Raw genomic sequence first — 27675 nt, forward strand, 5'->3', positions numbered from 1 at the left:
TTTTCTGTATGTTCAGCCACTCTATGCCTTTCCATTGGGGAATTTAACCCATTTAGATAGAAAGTAATTATTGATAAATAAGGATTTACTGATTCCATTTATTGTTTTCTGGCTGTTTTGTAGTTCTTTTGTTCCTTTCTTCCTCTTTTGTGTCTTCCTTTATGAATTGATAATTTTTGGTAGTGGTATGCTTTGATTCCATTCTCTTTATCTTTTATGTATCTATTACAGGTTTTGTTTTGTGATCACCAGGAGGCTTACGTAAAACATCTTATAGTTATAACAGTCTATTTAAAGCTGATAACTACTTAACTTCGACTGCATACAAAAACTCTACCCTTCTACTCCCACCTCACATTTTATTTTTGGTATCATGATTTACATGTTGTATATGCAGTCACCAATTATTGTAGCTATAGTTATTTTTAATAAACTATAGCTTTTGTCATTTAACCTTTTATACTAGAGTTTAGTGATGTACATACACCATATTACAGTATTAGAGTCTTCTGAATTGACTATATACTTACCTTTACCAATGGGCTCTAGGTTTTCATGTTACTAGTTGGCATGCGTTCATTTTAGCCTGAAGAACTTGTAAGGATTGAGAACCTGCAGCATTTCTTGTAAGGCAGGTCTAACCATGAACCACTTCAGCTTTTGTTTGTTTGGGAGAGTCTTTATTTCTCCTTCATTGCTGAATGACAGCTTTGTTAGGTAATGTATTCTTGGTTGGCAGTTTTTTTCCTTCAGTGCTTTACATACATCAACCTGCTCTCTCCCGACCTGCAAAGTTTCTGCTCAGAAGTCCACTGATATAGTCTTATGGAGGTTCCCTTGTTCCCTTGGATTTTTTTTCTCTTTTCTGCTTTAAAAATTCTCTTTGTCTTTGATATTAGACAGTTACATTAAAATGTGTCTTGGAGATCTTTTTGGGTTGGATCTTTCGGGGAATCTATGACTATCATGAACTTGGGTATCTAAATTTCTCCTCAGATTTGGGAATTTCTCAGCCATTATTTCTTTAAATAAGGGTTACCACCTTCTTCTTTCTTTTCCATCTGAAGTTCTAATAATGCTTAGATTGTTTGCTTGATAACATCCCATTAATTCACAAAACTTTTTTCACTCTTTTATCTTTGTCCTTCTCTGACTGGATAAGTGAAAATGATGTGTCTTTGTCTTCACAGATTCTTTCTTTTGCTTACTCCATCCTGCTGGTGATGCTCTCCATTGCATCTTTCATTTCATTCATTGTATTGTTCAGTTCCAGAATTTTTCTGCTTGGTTATTTTTTAATGATTTGTATATCTCTGTTAAGCTTTCTGGTTTTTTTGTGTATTGTTTTCCTGATTTCATTGAATTGTCTTTCTGTGTTTTCTTGTAGCTCACTGAACTTTCTTAAGGCAATGACTTTGAATTACTTATTGCACACATCACAGATCTCCATTACTTTGGGGCTGCTTACTGGAAAATTACTGTGGTCCTTTGGTGGTGTCATGTTTCCTGGATTTTTCATGCTCCTTGAAATCTTGCATTGCTGTCTTCACATTTGAAGAAGGAGTCACCTCCTCCAGAGTTTACTGACTGGCTTTGGGAGAGTAGTGCCTTCCATCAGCCCTGTTAGGGATTCTTTGACTTTATCAGATATTTTCTATTGGCTTCATCTGTTTTATACTTCTTGTATCCTCTTGGTGGTGCAAGAAGTTTATGCCTTGGTGCAATTGTGTGCCTTCTTTCAGTCCTGCAGAGATAAGCATAGCACTGACAGCTTCCTATTTGCTTCCCCCAGGGCAGGCTAAATCTCAAACTTCTCTCAATCCTGCAGAGTTGGGTTGACTTCCTGACATGCTCACTAGCTGTCTACAAAGACATGTACTCAGTGCCTTCAGGAGTGTGCCCAGGAAGCCAGCCATGGGGTTGGGAAGTGTGTAGGTGAGGTATGCAGAACCATGGGGGTGCCTCTAGGACAGCTGGAGGGATCTGAAGATGAAACTTCCCAGAGGCTTGTTGTCAGGTACTTGTCTGCAAAGTGATTAGTAGAAGCCACATTCAGGTGACCTCAATCTGAACCACAGCTCTGCCTTTACTGTCTGTGCCACCTTGGAGAAGGGATGGGGATTCTCTGGACCTCCAACCCATCTTCGATTGTACTAAGAAGGATTTGCATTAAATCTTTGATTCTAGGTTTTATTTTGCACTCTGAAGGCAAAGATCCAAGAGCTCCTCCAATGCCAATAGGTACACCTTGCCTATTAAAGGATTTGGAGCTATAATCTAGATATCTGTGTGGTGTGCTTGAGGAATCAGCAAGATTTCCTTCTCCATCAATATCTCCCTTGCTGGGCTAACCTGGCCCTTAAAATTTCCACCATTAATATTACTTTTTGTGTGTTACCTTGAGGATATGCATATTTAAATATGTTAAGGCAGTAGATCATCTTGGAGTCATCTTCCCCAACTTCATCAAATAAGATGATAAATAGCTCTTTGAACGGAGCCTGCCTTTGGAAGATAAACTTAGAAATATCTGTCCCACTAGATTGCAATGAAGAGAAGTGAGGCTGAAGTGGAATACTTGACTCCAGTATTTGACTGAGAGTCCAAAAGTTGAACTGAGTACCGACTTCCTGATATACGTACTAGCACTACTATGCAGTTTTCAAATACAACTATGTGAACTGGGGCAAGTTATGTGATCTTTCTACACCTCTGTTGGGAGGATTAAATGAGAAAACCCATGTTTAGCACAAAATAGAGAATCAGCAGATCCAAGCTGTGAGGTCAGAGTGACCACTCCAGGTTGATTTGGATCTTGATCTACATGGTCTTCTCCAGAGGGGAGTTCTGAGGGGTGTTTCATTTCTCAACAAGGCTTGGTGAAGAGACCGCGCATGGAATCCCATTTGGTCTGTACAATAAACCCTGGTGGATGGGAAATAAAGGGGTGAAGGTCAGTAACAGATGGGGTGTCCCCAGGGACTAGCAAGAATGAGAAGTTTTTTCTAGTCTCTAGACAGATTACCCCAGTGAGCACTGGAGCCAAGGGAGTGGGGCTGCTTCATGGGATCCGTGACCATTGCTTGGGGGACCAGCTGCTGCCATAACCTGGCCCAGTAGGAAAGAAGTAAGGGCAATAAATCACTCGTCTCTCTCTCCTCCTGCCTCCTAATCTCCTCCTGGAACCTCCAATTGGCTGAGTGTCCCTAGAAGGCAGAGGGTAAAGGAGGCTGGCAATGCAGTCTACAGGAGGCCAACCTCTTGAGGCCCAGAGAAGAACCTGATCCACAGGAAAGGATGTGCAGAGCTGGGGAGCAGAACAAAATCAACACCAAGCAAGAGGCTCCTCAATCTCTCACAGTCCTGGGTCCAAGAAACCACATCTCCCCCACCCAAGTTGTAGCTCAAGCTCAAGGAGCTGACCCTCGCACTCCCTCCCCCAGTGGTGGTGAAAGAGCCGTGGACCACGTGGGCTGGTGGGGCGGAGGAGTGCCCATGTAGTAACGGAGTAGGGGAGAAACCCGACTTCTTTGACTTGTCTTTCCCAGAAGATGAGGAGCAGGTGTGAACCAGTGCTCTCCCCCAGGACAAATGTATCTTTCCATTCATGGGAGGAGTAGGACGGACTCACATTTGTCAAGTATTGATTATACATGGGGTACCGAGTTGACCCTTTCTGTATGTTGCCTCTTTGAATCCTTTGGTGATTGACTCATGGGGATCAACAGCTACAGGGGCAGTTGGAGGGGGCAAGTAGGCCTAGCTCTTAGAAACCTGATGACACTAAAGAAATTTGACCACAAAGCCTTCCCCACTCTCTGACTCCTGTGATACCCACCTCAACTCCGTGGGCCAAGCACCCATGTATTTCTCCTATCAGGAGAAAATGTCTGGTGAAGTTATCCGCCTGTCACCCTTCCCAGGTGAATGTGTGTTTCCCAGAATGGGCCAGAGAGTGGGTGGTACTGAACCAAAGGAGTGAATCACTAATAGTGGAATCCCAGGCATTTAGGGAGGTCATATTTCTTGGGTGGGTTCCTTGCTGACATTGTTGATATTATACAGAGGTGACAGCCACCTATTGTCCCCCGAAAGGAGATCGTCTCTGTGGGTGTGGTGATGATGAGGAAGGAGGGGCCCATCCAGGCTGGAGCCAGGGTGGTCTGATTTTCAAAACCAGATCTGTCCCTGAGAATGAGAGGGAGCTTAAACACCCATGCAGCCTCCCCGAGTGTCTCGAGCTTCTGTTGCCTCTCTGAAACCGGGTTCTCTGCACCTGGAACACGGTGCTGTCATTACGCAATGTCCCTGTTGGCAGAGGTGTTTGGGCCCCTTGTTTTCAGGTCTGTGCCATTTCCAAGAAGGAGCTGTGGACTTTGAGGAAGACTCAGCTACTGAATAGCAGCCCCGGTGCCAAACGAAGGCGCCAAGAAGAGGCAGAGAAGAGAAAGTCCTGACTGTCACACGCGGATGAGGCAGCCAGCCCCGCAGCAGCCAGATGGCGGCCCTGCTGTCCCCCAGTGGCCTTGGGTGCAGGCTGCGGTCAAGGTTGGGCTGGGGGCAGAAGGAGGCCAGGCCAGGCCCCGGGAGAGAGAATAGTGAGGTCTCCAGCCACCGGGTCGTAGGATGGGAGCAAAGCGACTTTTGTCAGGAGCTCAGGGCCTGGTGGATATCGCTCCACATTCAAGTCCAGCGCCCCACAACTTTATAAAAGCCAGGCTCAAGGAAAAAGTTTTTCCTATGAGACCTCAGCAGCGTCATTAATAACAATAACCGCTGCTACCATTTACTGAGTGTGCGCGCCTCAGCCCTATTCAGAAAGGTCTATCCTTGGGTAGACTTGCTGTCGTGAAGGGCCAGCTGCGACTTCTAATCCTTTCATGTAGTTATCATTTATTCAGTGTCCTAGTGACATTGGCAGGGAAGTAGGTCCAGTAGGTCCAGGAAGTAGGTCCAGGGACCTACAGGCTTGTAAGGGTGGCCTCCAGGCTCCATTGGTTCAGATGGAGTAGGGGTCCTCCGGCACCCTGGGATAGGTCTCCTGAACCCAGGGAGCACTGGCAGCAAGAGTGGAGAAGGTTCTCTGCTCTGGGGAGCTCACCTGCCCAGGGCGGCCTCTAGTTTTCACAGTGAAGAGCTTGAGGCTTGCCTTTGGACCAGACTCAGGGCTACGCCAGATGCAAAAGGAGGACAGCCTTGTCTACGTTCTTCTGCCTCTTGTCCGAGTTTCTGTCTTGAAGGAAGAAAGGTGGCCTCTGGTTGTGGTCCCCTGTTCTGCGGGGTCTCCCTTCTTCCACCCCCAGACATAATGGTACATGGCTCTGAGCCCCGAATAGGGCCGCCAGGGATCTCACGCCAGCTGCCTTGACACCGTAATCCTGGGGACTTGACATTGTTTATCATTAGTGTCCAGGAGAAATGGGGAGACTGAACTGATTGTGAGAGGACGGCAGGTTATTTGGGGCCAGAGACCAGGAGGGACGACGGGAAAGGTCAAGGGGAGCGCGGTGTGTTAAAAACAAATTCCATCTTCCTCTCGATTTTACCCAAGACAGGTGTTGCCTAGACAGCCTACATTTTGGTAGAGTGGTTTTCATGACAGAGTGGGCCACAGGTGACAAATGTCTGGCACACTTGCCACCATCCCCCTTCTCCCCACACCTTCTCCTGGTCACTGGATTGTAGGGTCAGCCCCTTCTCAGTGCAGTGTTCCAAGCAGTCTCCACCCACGAGAGTCAGCAATGGAGGTCAAGTGCCTTCCCTATGCCTATTTAGAACTTTTGCTCTGAATTCTCCACAGTAATGTATTCCCAAGGCATCTAATCTTGGTGTCGTGACTGTCACAGAACCTGGAAACTCAGCGCAGTTCAGTGTTGACTCCCATATTGTCTTCTGCTTCGATGGCTGTCAGTGTATACTGAACTTGACTGACTCACTGGTATCTATTTGTCTCCTCCTCCTCCTCCAACCAAGCTGGTTCTCTGGGCTTGGCAGGAGTTCTGGCTGAGACCTCTCCTTACTCCATATTCTCTTCATTAGTAATGAGGCGTTGTTCCTTAATTACTAGGTGCTGGATACCAGAATTGATTTCCTTTGTTTCAATGAATTTAGCAAAGAGCTCAAGAATACTTCTTGCGCTTGACACAAACTGACAGATTTTTCATTTCCAGAACGCAAAGATCACCAAAGGCGAAGGGATGCCTAGAACATCAACAGGTGTGAAATTCACCTTCATCATTGAAGCGTTCAGACCCTTTGATACACGACCCCTGGACACTCTGTTGCCTCATTGGAAATGAAAAACCAGTTAGAATGTGGGAGAAATACATGCTCCAGGTAACTCAATATTCTAATGGATGAAAATGAATGAAATTAGGATATTAAATCACTAATAGCTCTCGCTGTCAAAAACCATTCCAACATAGATTAGTCTAAATTTCCTACCTCAGGGTGTCCCACCTCTTGAACATAACTGAGTCCTTAATGATTCAGAGTTTCAAAGCCTCAGGGTCCTAATCCTGAGAAGCAGAGACTGGGGAAAGTTTACTGATGTTTGTTGGCTGGCTATAAGATCTATTAAGAAATTGTCTTTTTTCTTGGATTAAATCCAAGAGTTTTGTCTTGTCTTTTCTTCTCTTCTCTTCTCTTCTCTTTTTGCATGAAAGCCCAAAAGTTAAGGAAGGTAGAAGCTGGCTGGAATTTCATTTAATGGACAGGCTCTTTCTCTATGTCTTGGAGAGCTTATGTCTGAGGGCAGAATACATGTGAAGTCCCGGTGATCTGTGTTGGCCATTCCAGCATAAACAGCCTGGGTTTGCAATAGTCGGAATCATCTAAACCACCCCTGGCAAAAACGTGGATCCTGGCAAGTCACCCAACCTCTGTGAGCCTTGGTTTTCTCTCCTGTAAAATGGTCAGGGTAATCAGGCAAGGTGTGGTATTTAACCTAAGTGAGGAATGTGGATTATTATTGCCCTGAAAAACTTAAGAGAGAGACATTAGAGACATTGTTATTTAATAGCATGTTGAAATTTATTTTTTTAAATCAGGATTGTTAGATTTTCCAAGATCAACTGAATATATTTCTTATATACATTTTAGACAACACAGAAAATTAGAAATAAGAAAAAACAATCATGCAAAATCTCCCACTCAAAAACAGTTTCTTTTTAGTTTATTTCCAGCTAGTCATTTTTGGGGCAACTTTTTTTAATATAGTGGCAAAAAATACCGAACATAAAATTTACCACTTTCACCATTTTTAAGTGTACAGTTCAGTGACATTAAGGACACTTTTTATTGTTGGGCAGTCTTCACTACCGTCCATCTTCAGAACTTCTTCATCATTCCAAACTGAAACTCTGTCCCTGTTAACCAATGATTCCCCGTTTCCCTTTCCCCCGTCCTTGGTAACCATTATTCTATTTTCTGTCTCTATGAACTTGACTAGTCTACATTCCTCCTACCAATAGGATCATTTCTAGTTATTTTTATAAATGGGTCTTCTTAAAAAATACCAACATAGCCTAATGAATAGGGAATTCAGCATCCTGGTTTCTTCACATTGTCAGCTACATCTAAAATATTACAAACATTTTTTAAAAATTTTGCTGCATCCTCTGTATAAACGTCTTTGCAATGGCTGACTGTTATTGGGTTGAGTGGATGTATCACTCATTCTTAATCTTCCCTAGTTTGCTGTGTTAGAGAAACACTGTGTTATGAAAACAGTTCTGTGTAGAACTTTTATCCTGTTGAGGCTCACTTTCTTTAGGCAGATTCTAGAGAGGAATGACTGGCTTCAAGGGAATAAGGACATTTTCAGGCTCATGATTTGCACCACCAAATGTCTGGGAACAGTGTTTCAGATGGCGCCAATGACAGCTGCATGACTGACAGCTGTGTGATTGATAGCTGTCTGGCTTTCCCCATGGAGGGGTGTGCTGGGAGGTCCTAGTCTCTTCAGACGTTGACAGTTTATGGGGTCCATTCAAGCACTGGCTCTTTGTGGCGGTGAGCAGACAGGGCTAGTTCTGAAATTCCTCTGTAGGAGCAGGTTAGGCACATTGATGTCTTCCTTGGGGGAAACAGGAGTTTTCCTTGAAGCCGCACGTGCAGAGCAAGCATACCATTTTCCCTTTATATTATGTGTTTATTTGGGGGCAGCGTGGAGGTTCACTGATGGAGGTCATGGAGAATCTATGGAAAGGCATCCCCCATCCCAAAACTTTGGTTCCTCTGCCAAAAAAGGTGGACTCTAGTGACCTTTTGAAGCTCTCCCAAATCTGTGTTTTTGTTCCCTGGGATCCACTATGATGCAGGCCCCTGGCGGGACTGGCCAACTTTAACCTTCTCATGTCAGCTTGGCTGCTCCTCTTTGGTTTGGTCCCAAGTGTCAAGGAGAGGTGGACGCACCCTCTCCCTTCCCAGGAAAGCCCATGTCGCAACGAGCACTCATGTGCTTCTCTCCCTGTGGCTTTCTCGGTAGCCCAATCTGATGACACTGCTCCCACCGCCCTCCGCTGCTCTCCAAGAAGACGTCACAACCTCTAGAGATCCCAATCAGCCTGCGTTCTCCCTGTGGCACTGTGTGCTTTGGCTGCCCCACCAGAAAGCTGGGCCTATTTTTACCTATCATTTTGATATTATCTCGGGTCGTAATTGGAAGCGAGCTCTCAGTGTGGAAATTCTTACTCAGAACACAAAGGATTGAAGAGAGCTTGGAGGCTGAACTCCGGAAGGACTCTTGCCCAAGGCCTCTTGGCAGGGTTGGCTCTGGTTTCTTGGAGCAGGGGGGATGGCCAATAGATGAGTGTTGCCCTGGGAGCGATTTTGTGCTTTTTTAGTAGCTGTGGGCCATGGTGAACACCAACCATTCCTGCCTTCTATGCATTATTTAGTGAACTGCCCTTGGTTTAATTTCAGTGGCAATGTAATCAGCATTTGCTGGTTTTTCTTGTCCCTGTGAGAATGCTGGTCTGCATCTCACTGTTTGCCTTGAGATGTGGTCTGGGGTCCTTTAAGCTGCCACATGTCCCTCTGAGTGATGTCATTCAGATTTCAATCAGATTCCAAATCAACAGTCTCGGCCTTGAGAGCTACCTGTGTGTGGGGGAGGTCCTGTCCTTGGTGCCCACACCAAAAGTATCAGCTGAAAAGTGTCTGCAAAGGACATCATTTCAACGATCCATGACATTTGTCTCTTTTTTGAGTTTTTCCTTGCACAGATCATGCAATGGTTGTTTTAAAATCAAGCCCCTTTCCCCGCCTCTCCTAATTATTATATCTTGTGTGTGGTTGATTCTAACATAATAGCAAACAATGGGCGCATGTTCACTAGACAAACTCATGATTTTAGGAAGACACGAAAAGGCTTACAATAATTTCTGTGAAATCCACATTTGATCATTTTCCTTTCTCAACTGAGAGGTAAGTTCTTACAGTGCTCAGTAAAAATAAATAAATAAATACATAAAGTTTTTCTTTTCTTTTTCTTTACATCTTAACTATTTTTAACTACTTATTATGGAACTAAAATATTTAAGTTGGCCAAATAACTTACATACCTAGATATCCATCTCTAAGCCTCCTTAATGATCAACCTTTGGCCAATTCTGCCTCTTCTGATCCCCAGCCACTTGCTGCCTCCAGATTTCCTTTGAAGCAATCTTAGACAGCCTGTCATTTCACACCTACGTTTTGTACTACGCATCTCTAGAAGATAAGCGTTCCCTTGAAAAGCCTATACCTACTTTTAAAATGAAGAAACTTTTGGGACATTTTCAGAGAGGACTTAGAAAGTGATGAAACTATTTCTCCTTCATTAAAAATTTGTTAAACTAATACATGTTAATTGTTACCAGTACAGGCGTGTTAGCAGTAAGAATGGCAACAGGTAAAATTAAAGAGAGGCCATTCCGAAGGATATGTCGAAATTTTTAGTCACTGGTTGAAATCAAGACTTTAATTCTGCAGAACCCAGTTATTAGCATGGTTCAGAATTATAGATGTTGACTATAGTTCCCCAGAGGTAAGCTCAGACCCAACTGATTGACTTTTCCATTTGCTCAGCTATGTGGAGTGGTCATGTTAGCTCTGTCCAGGTGTCTCCAAGAAGTTTTGACTGCATACTTTGATCAGGAAACAATTAAGCATGTATCCACAATAGAAATTATTTATTTAAAAACTGTATATATACTCAATAATGGTGATTAAGTATGTCAGAAAACACATATCAAATAGAAACTAGAGGATAAAATGATAAGTAAGAATGTGTGGCAGTTCTAATATTTTCTTGCTGCCTTCAATGGGTCCCCTTGTATGTGCCCCAAAACTGGAGAAGGTGGGAGACAAAATGCATCACGGTGAGGTGTCAGTCGTGAGCCTGGGCTCAAATCCCAGTGCTGCCCCTCCTTAGCTCTGTGACCTTGTACACATCACTTAGCTTTTCTAAATCTATTTTGTCATTCATCATGGGAGAGCATTCATGCCTTTTGGGGTATTGTAAGGGTTAATCCTTACACAGTGCTTGGTGCATGGTAAGTACTCAATACATTCTAGCCAATAATGACGCTGCTCATGAGAATGAGTTCCTAGAGGGTTGGGCTGGACTCCTCGTTTTTATGGAGTACCCAACGTGAGTCACGTGCTTATTGGCCCTGACTCCCGGGTTTGGTGTGCTGACGGCGATGTGGGTGATGCTACGGGATAGTTACGGGGGGTCATATTGGGTGTGATCAATAAAGCAGCGTACATGTCTTCACTCATTCAGATTTATTTGAACTGATGGTAACGGTGACAGGATGATGACACTTACAAGGAGGATCACATTGAGGAGGGCGGTGACTATGACCCAAAGGGGAAGCTCTTTTGCAGTCCCTGCTGGAACTGCACCATCAGTGTCTGCCCTTGTCTCTCCTAAGAATGTACCCACCCAACAAATACACTGACTAGCTTGTTTCACTGTCTCCCTGCCTGGCCTCTTTGCCTTGTTGACCTGTTTTGCTGCTGTGCTGTCCTTTCGGGCTCCCGTGCCTCTGTCTCTCTGTAAGTCTGCTGCTCTCCTTGCCTGCACATAAGCCCAGGAGATGAACCAGCCCTCTGTTCCCTGCAGGGCCATATTATTTGCCAGTGGCTATTTGGTTCTCATGTCAAGGAACCTGCTTCTTAGCCCCTGAGGATAGGTGGTGCTAGAAACCTAGAGTGTGGCCCTTTGTGGCCTTCTTCAAGAGGTGGCCCACGTCTTTTCAGGTGTGAGAGAGGGCGGAGTAGTAGAGAGCAAACTCATGTGCTTGTACAAATCTGGAACAAAGGCCCAAAGCCGGTCAGGCGGGGCCCCTGGAAAGTTCTGGTCTGGGAAATCCACGATGCAGCTCTGTGCCTCTGCTTCCCAAGTGACGGGAGAAGCCTCCTAGAAGGGCCGAATCCCCACTGGCATGAGATCTCAAGAGAGGTGTCGAGGAAGGACTCCCTCCTTTCCAAAATCAGGACAAAGGAAGGTTAGCGTTGCATCCAACAGTACCAATAAGTAAGGGTGGATTAAAACAAGAACTTGCCTTAGGCTCTTTTTCTGGGGGTTTGTGCGTGTGTTTTGTTTTGTTTTTTTCCATGAACCTTATTTGCTGGGTTTCTGGGAAATATGCTTCACCCTCTCTGGGGTGGTTCAGATTTCATGCAATTAAGAATTTAGAGAGTCTCAGGTTGACATTTCCTCAGGAGCACCCCTAACTCTTTCGATCTAGATACTGACTTGGGAATTAATCTCCTTAGGGAATTCCAAATATGGTAGCACCTCATAACTTTCTATTTTTAATCCTTTTTTTTAAAAAGATTTTATTTATTTATTTGACAGACAGAGATCACAAATAGACAGAGAGGCAGGCAGAAAGAGAGGAGGAAGCAGGCCCCCGCCGAGCAGAGAGCCCGATGTGGGGCTCGATCCCAGGACCCTGAGATCATGACCTGAACCAAAGGCAGAGCTTTTAACCCACTGAGCTACCCAGGTGCCCCTTTTAATCCTTTTCTATAGACCTCATGGTATATACCTTGAATATTCTGAAAATGGGTGCTGACACCTAAGAATATACATTTATCTCGTCATACTAATTCTTTAATTGGGATGTTGCTCATGTCTCAAAATGACTAGGGTATGGAATATGGAATTCTGTAGAAGAAGATCATGTGCTCTTAAAATACTAGCTCTGAGGGATTGTTCTTTAATATAAATATTCTAATGACTTGAAAAAATTTATCAGTTCTATACTTAATTTTAAATATTCCTGGGGTTAAGTAACCAGACAGTCATGCTATTCTAAACAGTTTGGAATTGCCTTCCCAACCACATTTTTGGGGTTTTCTTTGGCGGAGAGACCCCAGGCCAGAGAAGAGGAATGGATTTTGATTCGTGACTCTGATGGGGTAGACTGTATCCTTTTTATGGTCACTCCAACAGGGACTGGTCATGGGACAGATTCCTAAAGCAGAGGTTAAAATGAAAACCAGGCTGTTGTGTGGTCGGAGAGATAGAGCTTGTATCCATACTTAGTGAGATTGTTTTAGTGAACTGTGGCAGACCTACCTGTAACATATGTCATCTCTCTTTTTCAACTCCCATCCCTGATGACAGGATAGGAATAAAAGAGAAGAGATAAGTCCATCCACTGACAAATAGGTGCACAAATATGGTATATCCATGCAATGGAATATTATTCAGCTATGAACAGGAATGAAGTGCTGATACATGTTACAATGTGGATAAATCTTGAAATGTTATGGGAAGTCAGAGAGGACAGCCACAAAAGGTCACATATTGTATGATTCTGTCTATTGGAAACATCCAAAATGGGCAAATCTATAAAAGCAGAAAGCAGGTTGGTGATTTCCAGAAGGTGAGAGGAAGAAGGACCAGGGAATGACTGCTTACTACATATGGGGTTTCCTTTTGGGGCGATGACAATGTTTGGAACTAGAGAGAGGTGGTGGTTACACAACACTGTGAATGTACTCATTGCCATTGTGTTCTGTACCTCAGAATGGTTAAAATAATTTTTATGTTGTGTAAATTATACCTTGGCAAAAAAAAGAACAGAATGAGACAAGGAGAAAGGCAGAAGAAGAGAGGTCATTGGAGACATATCAATGCCTTTTGGAATATGGGAAACATTTGGAGACATGGCGATTGATTTACCAGAATGGAGAGAGCAATGACCTAAGGGACTAAGGCAGGGGGATGGGGATTAGTATCTGTGAGAATCAAGCCACATTACTGGTCAGAACCATAGGAAGGTGAGGCTTGGAGATACCAAGTGCTACAGGTGGTAGCAATAAAGGGGGGATTTCTTGAAATTTCAAATATAGAGAACTTAGTTGCTAAGTTTTTATTTTTCCCCATGCTAAGCAACCAGGAGACTCTTTCCTGCCCCTTCCTCTGAGCTGGGGAGACCTAGAGACAGCCAAGTTCAGGGTGGAATCCCATCCTGAAAATAAGGGAGAAATACAGGTCTACAGCTGAGACCCTGGCTCTCTTCAGAATGCTCACAGCCAGGCCTGGGTCAGTGCCTTTCTCAGATCATCCTGCCCTATGCAGAAGACTGGAATATTCCTTTCTGGAGAAACTGACTAGTCCAAAAGAAAACACCCATTTTCTTAGTAAGATCTTTACTTTTGGGAGTTCCCTAGGAAAAAGGCAGCTCACTACCTCATCAGCTTCTGGGGATGCCCACTGGTCAGGGTTCACTCTGAACGCATACCTTCTAATCTATTGTATGGTACTTTAGTCTTAATTATGGAAAGACAGGATCACTTAAAATTTATTTATTTTAGAGGGAGAGAGAGAGAGTGCACACTTGCACGAGTGGGGTAAGGGGTAGAGGGAGAAAATCTCAGGCAGACTCCCCACTGAGCATGGAGTTCTATACAGGATTGATCTCACATGAGATCATGACCTGAGCCAAAACCAAGAGTCAGATGCTAAATGGACTGAGCCATCGAGGCGCCCCAAGACAGGCTCGCTTTTGTAGAAACTTCCAGTGTGAAAAAGAGAATAAAATAAAGAGGAGGAAAAAAAAACTTGATGGTGTAAAGAGAAAAGAAATCTGGCAAGGAAAGAAAGTAAGTTAAAAAACTGAAACCTTTATATAATTAAATATATATATATATTTAATAAATATCTATAAATAATCTCTTTGGAGAGATAAAGAAATATATTGCATCCCTGAAACAAGTACAAGTTCCTGTGGAGACAGATTAATTAAAGAAGAGAAAAGAGCTCCTAGAAATTTAAAAAGTGAACAACAAAATAAAAGTAAAAAGTTGGGCAGAAGATTTGAAGATAATGTTGAAAGAATAATACTTTAGATTTCAAAAACAATGAAGAATCAACTCAGGAGGTCGTATGTGACCAAAAGAAATTTCAGGAGACAGAGGAAAGGGAGGGGGAAATATTCTAAGAAAAATTTCTACAACAAAAGACCATGGATCTCCAGATTGAAAAGATTCACCTTGTTTTCAGAAAAAAAATAGATTAAAAAAATCTTCATTGAAACCCACCCTTGTGAAATTTTAGGACAAGAAGACCCTAAAAATTTTCAAAGAGAAAAATAAGTCACATATAAAGGAGTTGGACTCAGAATGACATCAGACTTCTTCCCTAGGACAATATTGGATGCTACAAGAAAAGAAGCAATGCCTTAACATTTCCAAGTGAGAATAATTTTTAACCAGAATTCTATATCCAGTTCAACCAAAATCCTGATGTGAGGGAGGAAAGTAAATATTATCTAAAATTTTACCTCCAATGCACCTGATCTCAGAAGATGCTGGAAAATGTACTTCACCAAAACAAGGACCTAAATCAAGAAAGTAGAAGTGGGGTCTGGAAAATAAGGATGCCACCCAGTACAGGGCACAGCTGGTGGTGGGGGGTTCCCAAGAACAGAGCTCTATAAGGGACAGCACCAGAGGAAGAAACCAAAGGACTATCTGATCAGCTTAAGCATTTGGAAGTAGTTTTCAAAATGTATGTAGCAGATATGTCCCAACAGTTATAAAAAATAGCAGAAGGCACAAAGAAAGTCAAACAAATGAAGAGTAAAGAAGACATGGGGAGATAAAGAGGAGAAGGGAGTTGAAGGAAATTGGAAGGGGAGGTGAACCACGAGACACTATGGACTCTGAAAAACAACCCTAGGGTTTTGAAGGGACAGGGGGTGGGAGGTTGGGGGAACCAGGTGGTGGATATTAGAGAGGGCACGGATTGCATGGAGCACTGGGTGTGGTGCAAAAATAATGAATACTGTTATACTTTTTAAATAAAAAATAAAAAAAGAAGGCAATGCTTAACTCTTAGAAAAACAAAAATAAAAAAGGTCTTCAAGAAAGGAAATGCAATCATGCTTTACTACTTGACTAATTGTTGAATAATATATACATAGCCACTGATTATTCATTTAACCCCAAATCAAGACATTCTGGAGGAAGGGGCAGGGACAGTGTGATATAAGAGAGCCAAATCTAAATCTTCGTTGACAATAATGTCTAAAATTGACATATGAAAGAATAGCAGCATAAGGACATTATTTAGAAATAATGTCCGGGGCGCCTGGGCGGCTCAGAGGATTAAGCCTCTGCTTTCAGCTCAGGTTGTGGTCTTGGGGTTCTGGGATCAAGCCCCACTTTGGGCTCTCTGCTTGGTGGGGAGCCTGTTTCTCCCTCTCTCTCGGCCTGCCTCTCTGCCTACTTGTGATCTCTCTCTCTGTGTCAAGTAAATAAATATAATCTTAAAGAAAAAGAAATAGTGTCCAAATACTAGAATGCAATACCAGAAGAAAAGCCAAAAGAGGCAAAACTTGCCTCTGCAAACAGGACTTGGGAAGTAAGAGCAGGGGAGCAGGGACTCGCTGCTTTGTTGTTGTTATTACTATAAGCCTTTTAGTGCCATTAACCAGGTTTTCAATGATGTTGAAAACTAAAAAAATAAATATTAGTTAAAAATTAGTTTAAAATATGGAGTGTTCCCATGGCATGTATGCCAAGACTGTTTAATTGTGGTGACTTCCTTGTATTCATACCCCATACGAGCACAGATAAAAACTGGTGGCATTTATTGGACATTGACAATAGACCAGACACTCTGCATTGTCTCCATTAATGTTTCCAACAAGCCCTTGAAGGAGGCTCTTTTACTCTCTTCTTTCACAGATGGGTAAACCCAGAGATGGAAGTGACTTGCCCATGGTCCCATAGCCGGTAGCTTGTAGGTGTAGAGCTGGGATTCAAACCAAGTCTGGGAGACCCCACAGCCAGTGTGCTCACTATTGTAGTTTTCCTACCTGTCCTCTGCATCTTCATTAAGTACTCTTAGTTCCTAATTGCATATGCCCTGTGCTGAGGGCTGTAAGGAGAATTAGAGCAGGCACAGTGTGCTGTGACTCTTGTTGATAGCAAGAGGTTAGGAGTAAGGGAAACACACACCCATTGCCCACTGACTCAGTGATGGGACACGGTGAGGGGGTGGTGTGGAGAGCACCTGCGACCCTGTAATTTGGGGGACCTGGATGCTAGAGTAATTTGGGATGGGGTGGGTGCCGGTGGGCATGTATGGGGGAGAAAGAAGGATGTTCTTCTGAATCAAACATATCCTTCATCACTTAATCCTTCACCCTGGGAATCTCCTTTCCCCTTTTACAATTTCTCTCCTACACCTGCTTCCCAATTTCTCTTCCTGTTCAAATCTGATGTTCTGTTTCAAGAAGCTGATTTGATTTTTCTCCTGTATAAAATATAAAGGTGGACTTTTTTTAAAAAATTGGGAAATAGAGAAAAATAAAAATAAATCATTCAAGCACTGTTGGCCACATCTTCTCCTTTGTTTCTTTAAAATTCATTTTATTGATTTTTTTTTTAATCAAATGAATACATGTTTCTAGTTCAAACATTCAAATAGTGCCACAGGTTTATAGTAGCTGACTGTAGCCCTTCCTAGCTCAGCACTCCAATATTTTCAGTTGCTGCTTCAGGTCCTTACCTCCATCATTCTCAACATGTTTAAATGGGTTTTCTTATTGATTGATTGAGTTTATTGCCATCAAAAATGATGACTTCAATCAGTCACTTACAGTACTTTCCTCTCGCCATGCCCCCTCTCTCCATCTATACTCAAAGTCCTGTCCCTGTCCTCCAGGTAGTAATATCAGCGTGTTGAGTAAGTCAAGGTCACTATTTATGTGAAAACTACCCAAAGGGTGTTCACAGCTGATATACATACACGTAATGTATTAAGATATAAGATATAAGATATGAGATAATACATACACATAATGTATTAAGAGTAGATATTCTTTCTTTAAACGGTCCTCATTCTCTACCCCTGCCCTCCATGTCACTCTAGCATTCACAATGACCTCATTTTTCCTTTGCTTAGTCTTCCAAGCACCTGTCACCAATTTTTCTCCCAACTCCTTTCTCCAAATTTCAGTAAGATTTTTTTTTCTCTCAATCACATTGTCCCATCAGGTAGTATCTCAGCTTTTCTCCAGCTGACTCCTCTCCCAGAACCCTCCACCCTGCTCTGGTGGTCATTCCTGTTGGCTGTTCCACTGTTTTCCTGGGTTTCTGACCTCTCCTCCATCATCTCAGGAATTCTGGTCTCATTTTTCCTGGGTTGGGTCAAGTGTATCCTGGATTCCGTGTCTTTCTGTCTCTTGAGTTTATTTCCTCAATTGGCTCTAGTTCACCAACTATGAACATTCTAAGAAATAGCAAAAGATAAATTTTCTGAATTCTGGGCTGAATTTTGTAATCACTGGTCTGGAACCATGGCAGTGTTTCTGTTAGTACACCAGGATTCCCCTTGCACATAAACAATCCCCCTTCTACTTCCCCAGCTTGTGGTGAACCCATCCCCCAGGACAACACTGTTGAGTGTCCTGGTTTGGCACGAGGCCACTGTCTGTGCCCAGCAAGTGCCAATCAACAGCACTTGCCTTAATAATACCTTAGCCTCAACACCCAAGGTTTAAGTTGTATTAATCACCTAATAAAGAAACCTTCACAAGTGCTAATTACTAGCCTAGTCTTCATATGAGGCCCATTTAAAGAGGTGCCATTTTAGAAGCTGTAGTGCTTATAGTCACTTAACAAACATTTATTAAATGTCTACCATATACCAGACACCATGATAGAGCTTTGACATGAGTTGTATGGTTTAATCCTCATGGCCGTCCTGTGAAGTGGGCATTATTGCCATTTGTAAATGAGGCAACAATTTCAGAGAATAAAGCTTCTCCAGCGATTCATTCCACACATTTACTGAGAATCTACTATGTGCTAGGGGATGGGGATATTGTTGGGGCGGGGAGGGGAGACACACACATATCCCTGGCCTCACGCAGAGTCTAGTTGAGCCAAGGGAGACAGACTTCGAACAAATAATTTTACAAGTAATTTGTTAAATACCTTTGAAAGAAGTGCCATGAGAAAGAAGTATGAGGCGCTATGTCCCATTCTGGGGATTTAGAGACTGTTTTCTGGAGATGGTATATTAGATCTTTAAGATGAGTGAGAGTGAGCCAGATGAAATGAGGTGTAAGAAAGGGAGAGAGGGAGGGAAGAGCATAAGCAAAGGCTCAGAGGCGAGAAGGGGTTTGCATTAGTGAGGGGCTCATAGGTCAGTGTGATCAGAACAGAGTGGAATGATGTGCCATAAAGCCCAGTGGGGACCAGGTCAAGGAGCAGAGTGTCAAGCTTTTGAGTGCTCTATTAGAAACCTAACAATTATCTTTGAGGATAAGGAGAGGCTTGTCAAAGATGAAGAGGTTTGATCAGTGAATGAACAAATCATCATATTATCAATGAAATGATGAGATTTATTTTTATAAAAACTCCTTCGGGGGGCACCTGGGTGGCTAAGTGGGTTAAGCTTCTGCCTTCGGCTCAGGTCATGATCTCAGGGTCTTGGGATCGAGTCCTGCATCAGGCTCTCTGCTCGGCCGGCAGCCTGCTTCTCTCTCTGCCTGCTGCTTTGCCTACTAGTGGTCTCTCTCTCTCTGTGTCAAAAAAATAAAATCTTTAAAAATAAATAAATAAACAAATAAATAAAAACTCCTTCGGGTTTTTGTGGGGACACTACATGGGAGGAGGCAAGAGTGGACCTGGGGAGAGCCAAGGGATGGCTGCTCCAGATGTCATAATCCAGGTGGCAGTTGAGGGAGATGGGGACAAGTGGAGGGACTCAGGATGTGTTTGTCAAGAGGCTCGGCCAGCTCTCTTTCTGATCTACCAACGCTGCTTCTTTCTCTGTGCAAGGGTCAGAGGGCACACACACCCTTTCTCTCCCAGCTTGCTGGCTGGGGATGCTAAGTTGTAACCTAATAATTGTGAAGAACCTCTTCCTTGTGCAGTGCGAGCTCCTGAATTATACTGTGTAATATGTCAGTCATTTGGGATATAAAAAGAAAACATAATCATTGCTTTTAAGAGCACGAGCATCCTAATAAGGCTATAGGGATGTAAACAGGGTCTTCAAACAAAATTAAATATGAGGAAGTTAGGGGCGCCCAGCTCAGGTCATGATCTCAGGGTCCTGAGATCGAGACCTGCATTGGGCTGGCTCTCTGCTCACAGGGAGCCTGCTTCCCCCTCTCTCTCTGCCTGCCTCTCTGCCTACTTGTGATCTCTCTCTGTCAAATAAATAAATAAAATCTTTAAGAAAAAATATGAGGAAGTTAGAGAAGCTCTAGAATCTCACACAGTTCTTAGGGTCACAATCCTAGAGCTACAATTTAAACAATTAAATTTAAACAGTGGACTGTTTAACTCCATTATACCCGGCAGTATCTTTAATGATCCCAGAATTAGGCTGTGTTTTTGTAAACAGACTTAAAATAACACTATTCTTGGACAGCCTGATTCTTAATCTGGGCCAGAAATTGTATTCCTTAGAAACAAGAGTTACACATTTGAAATTTTTTTCGTATTCTTTAGGTCTAATTATTCTCCTAAATCATTGATCTTCATGGATTTGTTATTGATGCTTTAAAACCTCATTAATAAACTTCTTAGTCGTGGGCCCAGAAGGTACAGAGTCCGAGAATACAACACTGTGACCTAAATTCCATACAACATTCTTAGTTTCCATATATAAAAACAATGTCAGAACATGTATGTAATTTTGCTTTGAAAATAAGTTTCACCTCCTGGGTCAAGGGTCAAGTGTGCAGGAGCTAGCTAGTACATTTGACCCTTGAAAAACATGAGTTTGAAAAAAAAAATAGAAAAGAAAAACATGGGTTTGAGTTGCATGGGTCTACTTACATGCAGATTTTTTTTTTTTAATAATACAGTAGGATCCTGTAAATGTATTTAACTTCTTTTTGTGTGTGTGTTTCACTTCTTAATGATGTTTTTAACATCTTTTCTCTAGCTTACTTTATGTAAGAACCAGGAGGATATAATACATATAACATGCAAAATATGTGTTCCTCAACTGTTTATGCTATTAGCAAAGTTCCCAGTCAATAGTAGGCTATTAGTAATATATTTGGGGAAAGAAAAGTTCTATGTAGATTTTTGACCATGTTGGGGGTCAGCACCTTTAACCCCCATGTTTCTCAAGGGTCAACTGTCACTTGTTTCCAATGGAAACTTTGAATTCAGTTTGAAAAGGGGGGCAGGATCTTGTAGATCTCTTGACTTCTAGACGAGAAAGTCTCTTGCAGAAGCCTTGGGAATTCAGACCATGTCTTTGGTGGGGGGCCTTCTGTGATGGGGCAGGGCTGAAAGGAGGAAAAGAAAAAATATTGTTTATGGCACATGATTCATTCTCGAGGGTTGTAAAAACCCTGTGTTACCTGGCCTAGGCCATAACAAAATAGATTAAAGTACATGAAGTCGAGTGGAAAGCTGGTAAATATTTATTAACGTAAAGGATGTGCAAAAGCAATTTATAAATCACAAATGATACAAAACTCTTTATTGTAGTTTCCTTATAGCCAACAGATTCCCATGGAATGGTCTTGACTTTGGCCCTGGGCTCATATATCTGGAGTTTCTCCCATCTGCTCTTTCAACTGATGAACGAGTGCAGGTCCAACATGAATGTGGGTTGATGTTTTATGTTAATAGGTGAGAAGAAAGCAAAACCACAAAGCTGGATGTTGGGTCTCCAATCATTTGTCAACGACAAAGACAACTTCTTTCCAGAAGGAGATGATTTTTTTTCAAATATCGGAGGAATACTTCGTGTGTGTGTGTGTGTGTGTGTGTGTGTGTGTGTGTGTGTGTCTGTGTGCACGCATGCGCTACTCATAACATTTTGGCTATAAACACTTTTTAGAATTTAATCGGCATTATTAACTTTTTCCTAATACTTTCTTTAAAGTCTTGACCAGGGATCTGGAAACAAGGGTCTGTGGGTCAAATCTGACTCTACCACTTCTTCCTGTAAATCAAATTTATTGGAACAATCCGCTCTGTGGTTTTCCATATTGTCGCAGCTGCCTTTGCCTTACAGTGGCCGAAGTAAGTTAGAGAGTGTATGGGCACCAAGCCCAAAATATTTACTGTCTGGCCCTTTACAGAATACCTTTTGCCAAAGCTGGGTTTAGAGAGTCAACAAAACAATAAATCAGGCCTTGATCTGGTGGTGTTTGCTGACTTCTGTAAGATGTCACTACTCCCACGGTGGCCAATTCCCATCTTCCAGGATGCCATCCCTAAACCCAGAGCTGGGAGGAGAGGCACAGCAGCATCGCTTGGGACCATGTTCTCACTATGCAGCCATGGCCCGTGTCAGTCGCCTCCAGAACCCTCCATCACTGGACAACGCGGTAAGATAATTAAGAACTGATGTGTTTTCGGTATTCCTATCCTTGTTTCTGAATAGAATCTGTTTAGTTATAAATTTATAACCTTTAATTTTTTTAAAGACTTATTATTTATGTATTTGAGAGGAGGGGGAGAGAGAGAGAGAGAGAGAGAGAGAGAATCTCAATCAGACTCTGTGCCGAGCGCCAGGGCCCAACGTGGGGCTCGATCTCCCCACCCTGAGATCGTGACCTGAGCTGAAACCAAGAGTCCAACTCTCAACCAACTGAGCCACCCAGGCGCCCCATCATCTCATTTTTAATATGGTTGTTTTAAGTGGTTTGCAAGATTTTTGAGCATGTAACGATCTGCTGTCACGAGCTGGTTCAAATGCTCTCCCGTGTGTCCACCCCCCCCACCCCAGCCTGTTTTCCTATCTCTGGGAGAAAGCCCCTTCTTCTCAGCACACCTGGTTCCCAGAGTGTCCGGTGCCCTTGTAATGACCCTCTGGCTCTTCAGGGACCCTTTTTTTGCTAGTCCTGCCCTCGACAACGCCTTGTTCTCACAGAATCCCCATTTCCTCTCATCGTTTTGGGCGACGCATTTAGCTCTGTGGTGAAGACTGACCTCAAGTAGTGCAGGCGGGTGGGCCCCAGAGTGGTGGTGAGAATCAGCAGACTCTGGAAATGCAGTGAAGCCGGATGGGCCGCGGGCTGTGAGAGAAGAGGAATCCCGGGGGCGACTCCACAGGGTTTGGCCTGAGGAACTGGATGGATGGGACTTCCATTGACCACGGTGGGAAGGGTTGGGGCCAAACCAGGAATTTGGATGTGAAGGAGCAGGAGGCTGGCTGAGGACAAAGCAAAGGCTGGCGCCTTGCACCACCCCCCTTCACCCGCTCCCCTCCATATGTGTAGCATTCCTCAGGCACCCCTGACGGCCATCAATATCCTGGTAGTGTTTTTTTCGCATGCGTGGGCTAACCGGCCAGTTCTGCTTCTGTAAGATTGCTTTGTCTGCTTTCGCGCGGGGTCCCCTGACCCAATCCACTGACGCCAAGTATGCCTGTTCAAACTATCAATCAATCAGCTCAGCCCCACCCGAAACTTGTTTGTATCTGTCTATAAAAATCCTGCACCAACCCAGCTCTGGACCTCTCGGGCGTTATCGGCAACGAGCGCCGCAGAGGTCCAGGTTCGAACCTGCAATAAACGACCCTTGCTGATTGGCTTTGACTCACGTCTCTGGTGGTCTTTTAAGGTGGGGGTAGTACTCTATTGGCATTTCAGATGTGGACTTGGTAGTTTTGATGGCTTAGTCGACAAGGTAGAGATGTGGGGTACCCAGCCGCATATATGAATCTGGAATGCAGAGGGAGAGCCTGGGGGTGTTGGCACGAGTTTAGGAATCATCAGCAGATACTCTGCATTTACTGGCGTGAGACTAGATGAACCCATGTGTCGAGGGAGATTAGATGCAGGAGGGAAGTGGTTTGAGGACTGGGCTTTGGGTCTTGACGTGTAGAGGGGAGAATGCAGCCGAGAAGACCCTGTATTTATAAAACGAGAAGGCATGAAGAATCCTTTCTATCAGGGCCTTTGCCCAAGGGCTCCTTGGAAATGGTTGAGTGAGGTGGGGACTGGAGGAAAAGTCCACTTGACAGTGCCCCCGGACCCAGGCCAGTGGCCTCTGCTAGAGTGAGATGTTCTGCGTCCCACCTCTTTCTCAGAGAGGCCGATATCTGGCAACATTTCTCCAAGTCAGTTTTATTTATTTATTTATTCCTCTAAGTCAGTTTTTTTTTTTTTAAAGATTTTATTCATTTATTTGACAGACAGAGATGACAAGTAGGCAGAGAGGCAGGCAGAGAGAGAGAGGGAAGCAGGCTCCCCGCCGAGCAGAGAGCCCGACCCGGGACTCGATCCCAGGACCCTGAGATCATGACCCGATGAACATGTATGTCCTATGGCTTTCCAGTGTGTCCTACAGTCAAACTAAGAACTGTGGGATGTGGCAGCCGCAGAAATGCTTCTGTAGTTGTCGGGCCAGAAGGACGAGGACCGGCTGAGCGTGGTCTCGTCACTCCCTGAGTAGAGAAGCCCCGGAAGCTGTGTGCAGAGCTCTTTGCACCCTGCCCGGCCCACGGTGGATTAACCATTGTTTTCCCCCTCCTGTCAAGTCCCAGGGCTGCCATTGGTGGCTGTGTGACCTCAGGAAAATTGCTTCACTTCTCTGAGCCTCTATTTCCTCCTTCGTAATGACTCATTATTCCCACCAGAGGGTGTTTGTAAGGATTAAATCATTTAAAATGGACTGAAGCATGTAGTAAACTGTGAAGTTATTTGCAAATAGGAGGCGGAAATGACTCTGTCTGTACTAAGCTCAATTCACACATACTAGATTTTTACCCTTTGCAGCAACCGCGAGGGTTTCTCTACGCAACTCACAGAACAGACTATCTTTGGGACACGAGTATGCCAAACAATACACGGAAGCACTCACTGTTGTGTCACATGTTTCTTGCTGGCCCCCGAGAGTGACAACGATGAAATGACGGATCAAGCCCATCACCGTCACTGACTCCCGAGTTGGAAAGATAAAGCACAGAACAGCATTCTGGGTTCTCACGTCTGCCCACTCTCTTCCCCTCTTGGTCTCCTACCTGTCTCCTTTCTGTGCCGGTTGTCAGTTGAAAATGCCTCTGGTCTTCCTCTCCTGCCTTCCGTGAAGTCAATAAAAAGCAAGAGGGGGCATGCAGAGCGAGGACGATCCTGTCCGTGCTGGCCTCAGTTATGGAATCCGTTTAAGCCCAAGTGTGAGGGATGAGCACTGCGTGTTACACTAATGAGTTGTTGAGCGCTACATCAAACACTAATGGTGTACTATGTGTTGGCTAATTGAACATCATAAAAAGCTTTAAAAAATCTTAAAACAAGTGTGAGGTGAGTGTATGTTGAGGGGAGGGTACTCGCATAAAGGCTCAGTAGGTCTGGTTTCTAGCTCTGACACAAACTGCCTCTACCACATTGCCATTATTCGGCCCAAGGAAGGGAATCTGATCCAAGCTCTTCCAGGTCTTTCTCTTTGGGATTCTGGGATTTCAGTCCTTTAGAGACGCCTGTGTACTTATGTCAGTATCATTCCACCAGGTGGCGATGTTTCCCTAACCCCAAAGCAAGTTTTCATTCAGGGGGAAAAAAAAGCAAAAGTTTGTAGCCAGTTTTTTGGTTCCATTTTGTTTTATTTATTTATTTTTTTCCTCCCCTGATTGTGTGAAAGAATGATTCTCCACAGCTGGAAAGAAGAAACTTTCCTTCTGAACACCTTGGGCAGTTTGTACTGGAAACAGACAGGGTCCCTGTTTCGAAAATTTCTCCTCCCCGCAAGGAGTGGAGTGGGACACTGGGTCAGAAGACACAGGGGGGCGGAGGCAGCGGTGGGGTGGGGTGGGAGATGCTGCAATTCCTGGATCCTAGGGAGGTTAGGGGCAGTGGACATAGCACTAGTCGTGGGCCTGGCAAGTCCTGCAAAACTCCGCCCAGAGAAGGGCACTGCACGCCAACCTTTTCCAGGCTATGTGAGAGTAAGTGGTGGCCGGTGCTCGCTCGAACGGCTGAGGTGGTCCTGCCAGAATCAGATGGCTTTACTTGTGAAGGTCAGAGGTGCGAGAGGGGAGTGTGACGTCCAATTACCCCCTCCCTGCATGCAGATGGGGAAACTGAGGTGCAGGGTGGGTCAGTTCTCCTGATTCCATCTCCTTGCCAAATTATTTCTTCCTTAGACATTTCAAATAGACTTTTCAGGTGTCTCCTCTGGTATGTGCAGCTAGCACATCTAGTTAAGCCTGCTAGCCTCCGGGCCTTGCCAAGCCTCTAAGTTATGCACACCAAGCACACTGCCTTGAAAGAGACTCCAAGAGCTGGTTGGTTTGTCTCAAGACCACGAACAGCAGACCGATAGAGTAGGAGGAAAAAACCCATTTATCTTTATCTTTTTTTTTTTTTTAAAGATTATTTATTTATTTATTTATTTGACAGACAGAGATCATAAGTAGGTAGAGAGGCAGGCAGAGAGAGAGGAAGGGAAGCAGGCTCCCTGCCAAGTAGGGAGCCCGATGCAGGGCTTCATCCCAGGATCCAGGGATCATGACCTGAGCCGAAAGCAGACGCTTTAACCCACTGAGCCACCCAGGCGCCCTGAGAAAACCCATTTAAAGCAACTTTATTAACCTGTAAAACAGATGTCATGGTAGGGTTTGTTTGTTTGCATTTGATAATAATGTAATAACAACGAACTTTTATTTAGGGCTTCCTATGGACTGGGTTCTGTGTTAAGTGCTTAACATAGTTGTATCCTCTAGTGTCTTCCTAACAAAGCTGTGAGGCAGCTATTGCTATCTATTTATAGCAGAGGCTCAGAGAGGTTGAGTAACTAGCACCAAGTCACACAGCCGGAAGGAGCAGAGGCAATATTTACACTCTCATTTGCCTAACTCAAGCTCTGGTCTTTTAGCTTCCGCGTTGTACTTCGTGACACTTTCTCCCATTGAGAGGATCTGATATAGAAACTTACAGGAGTTTCTTTCTGGAGTTGCAGCCACTATCTCATCATGGTCCTGTTGCTCTGTGAAGGCTCAGCAAAAGTGAGCCATCTCAGGGCCTGGAGACATGGTGACATCAGTGTTGCGTCTACGGGCCCCTGGAACATGGTTGCACGGGAGGAAGAGAGATGCTCCCGAAGGAAGCTGTTGGCACCGGACTCCGAGAAGCAGTAAGTGTGTGTTTGGATGTGTTTCCTACCACCTGTGACAGTGGGATGACCAGCAGCCTGGGGGCCTGGGGAACAGCCACATGGTAACGGTGGCTGGGTGACGGATGTCACATTTAGTCCACATGATTGTATCCAGGCCTCAGCGCTGTCTTTGTCCCCAGCTCACAGAGGACAATATCTCCAGTACACGAGGTTTTCTAAAGAAGTGGACGCCAGATATGAATGGCCTTCAGAAATCAAAATTCCTGTTTACTCTCAAATGGGTGTGAAACTGAAGTGCCTTATTAAGGTGTAGACAGATGCCACTCAGTGCCCAGAGCAGCAGTTACTGGTACCGAAAAAGGGACAAGGGTCTCCAGCTCATAGATTTCGATCTCCAGCTTAAGGCCAAGCCATTTGAGCCATGGGGACCTTGGGCAAATTACCGAACTCTTCAAGACTTAATCTCCTTGTTTTTAAAAATGGGCCAACATTATATACATCCCGGGGTTGCAGGGAAGGTGAATGAGATGGTGTATGGGAAGTGCATGGCGTGGTTTATGCAGAGGTACTCAGTAAGTACTAGTGATGATGATGAAGGTGGTCGCTGTTAATGCCCTGACTCCAGATACTTCTTTATGACCACAGTGAGGGACTCTAGAATGTCTGAACCCACGTAAACCCCATTGACCCAGAGCGCCTAGACATTTCTGCCTGTTGATGGCTCACTGGTTTCAGGGATGACCCTCGTCCGCCACGTCCTCATTCTATGTTTTGGCAGAATTTAGGTTGTGAATTCTCAGGGCTTTGGGAGCCAAGTCTCTGATACGTTTACTACCTGTGCCCAGTAAATGTTCAATGAATAAATAAGAGCCAATAAAACTATAAAAAGGAAGAATAAAAATAAGTATCCTTATAAGCGCTTTAGATCTTAAAAGGTCTTTATATTCAGGCTGCTCAGAGTCAAGTGTGTATCTAGTAAAGATTTTACAAAGGGCCTGGAGTGGTGAGACCAAAGGAAGTGGGAGGCTCTAGCATCCGTCACTGGCCCGATGAACAGCCACCCCCCCGGGCAAGGCTACTGGCCTCACATCTCCGGGTCCGATAACCTCCATGAAGGACATG

The 27675-nt window shown here is 44.1% G+C and overlaps 1 long non-coding RNA gene across 1 annotated transcript; it reads left to right on the forward strand.

Annotated features, from left to right (window-relative positions):
* The first annotated feature begins 6176 nt into the window (after window positions 1-6176).
* Window positions 6177-24711, forward strand: LOC116599215. The gene is made up of 3 exons (XR_004289285.1): window positions 6177-6336; window positions 21701-21824; window positions 24219-24711. It is a non-coding gene; the product is annotated as an uncharacterized LOC116599215 (long non-coding RNA).
* Window positions 24712-27675: the final 2964 nt, after the last annotated feature.

Source organism: Mustela erminea, chromosome 9 (assembly GCF_009829155.1).
Source record: "Mustela erminea isolate mMusErm1 chromosome 9, mMusErm1.Pri, whole genome shotgun sequence".
NCBI lineage: Eukaryota > Metazoa > Chordata > Mammalia > Carnivora > Mustelidae > Mustela > Mustela erminea.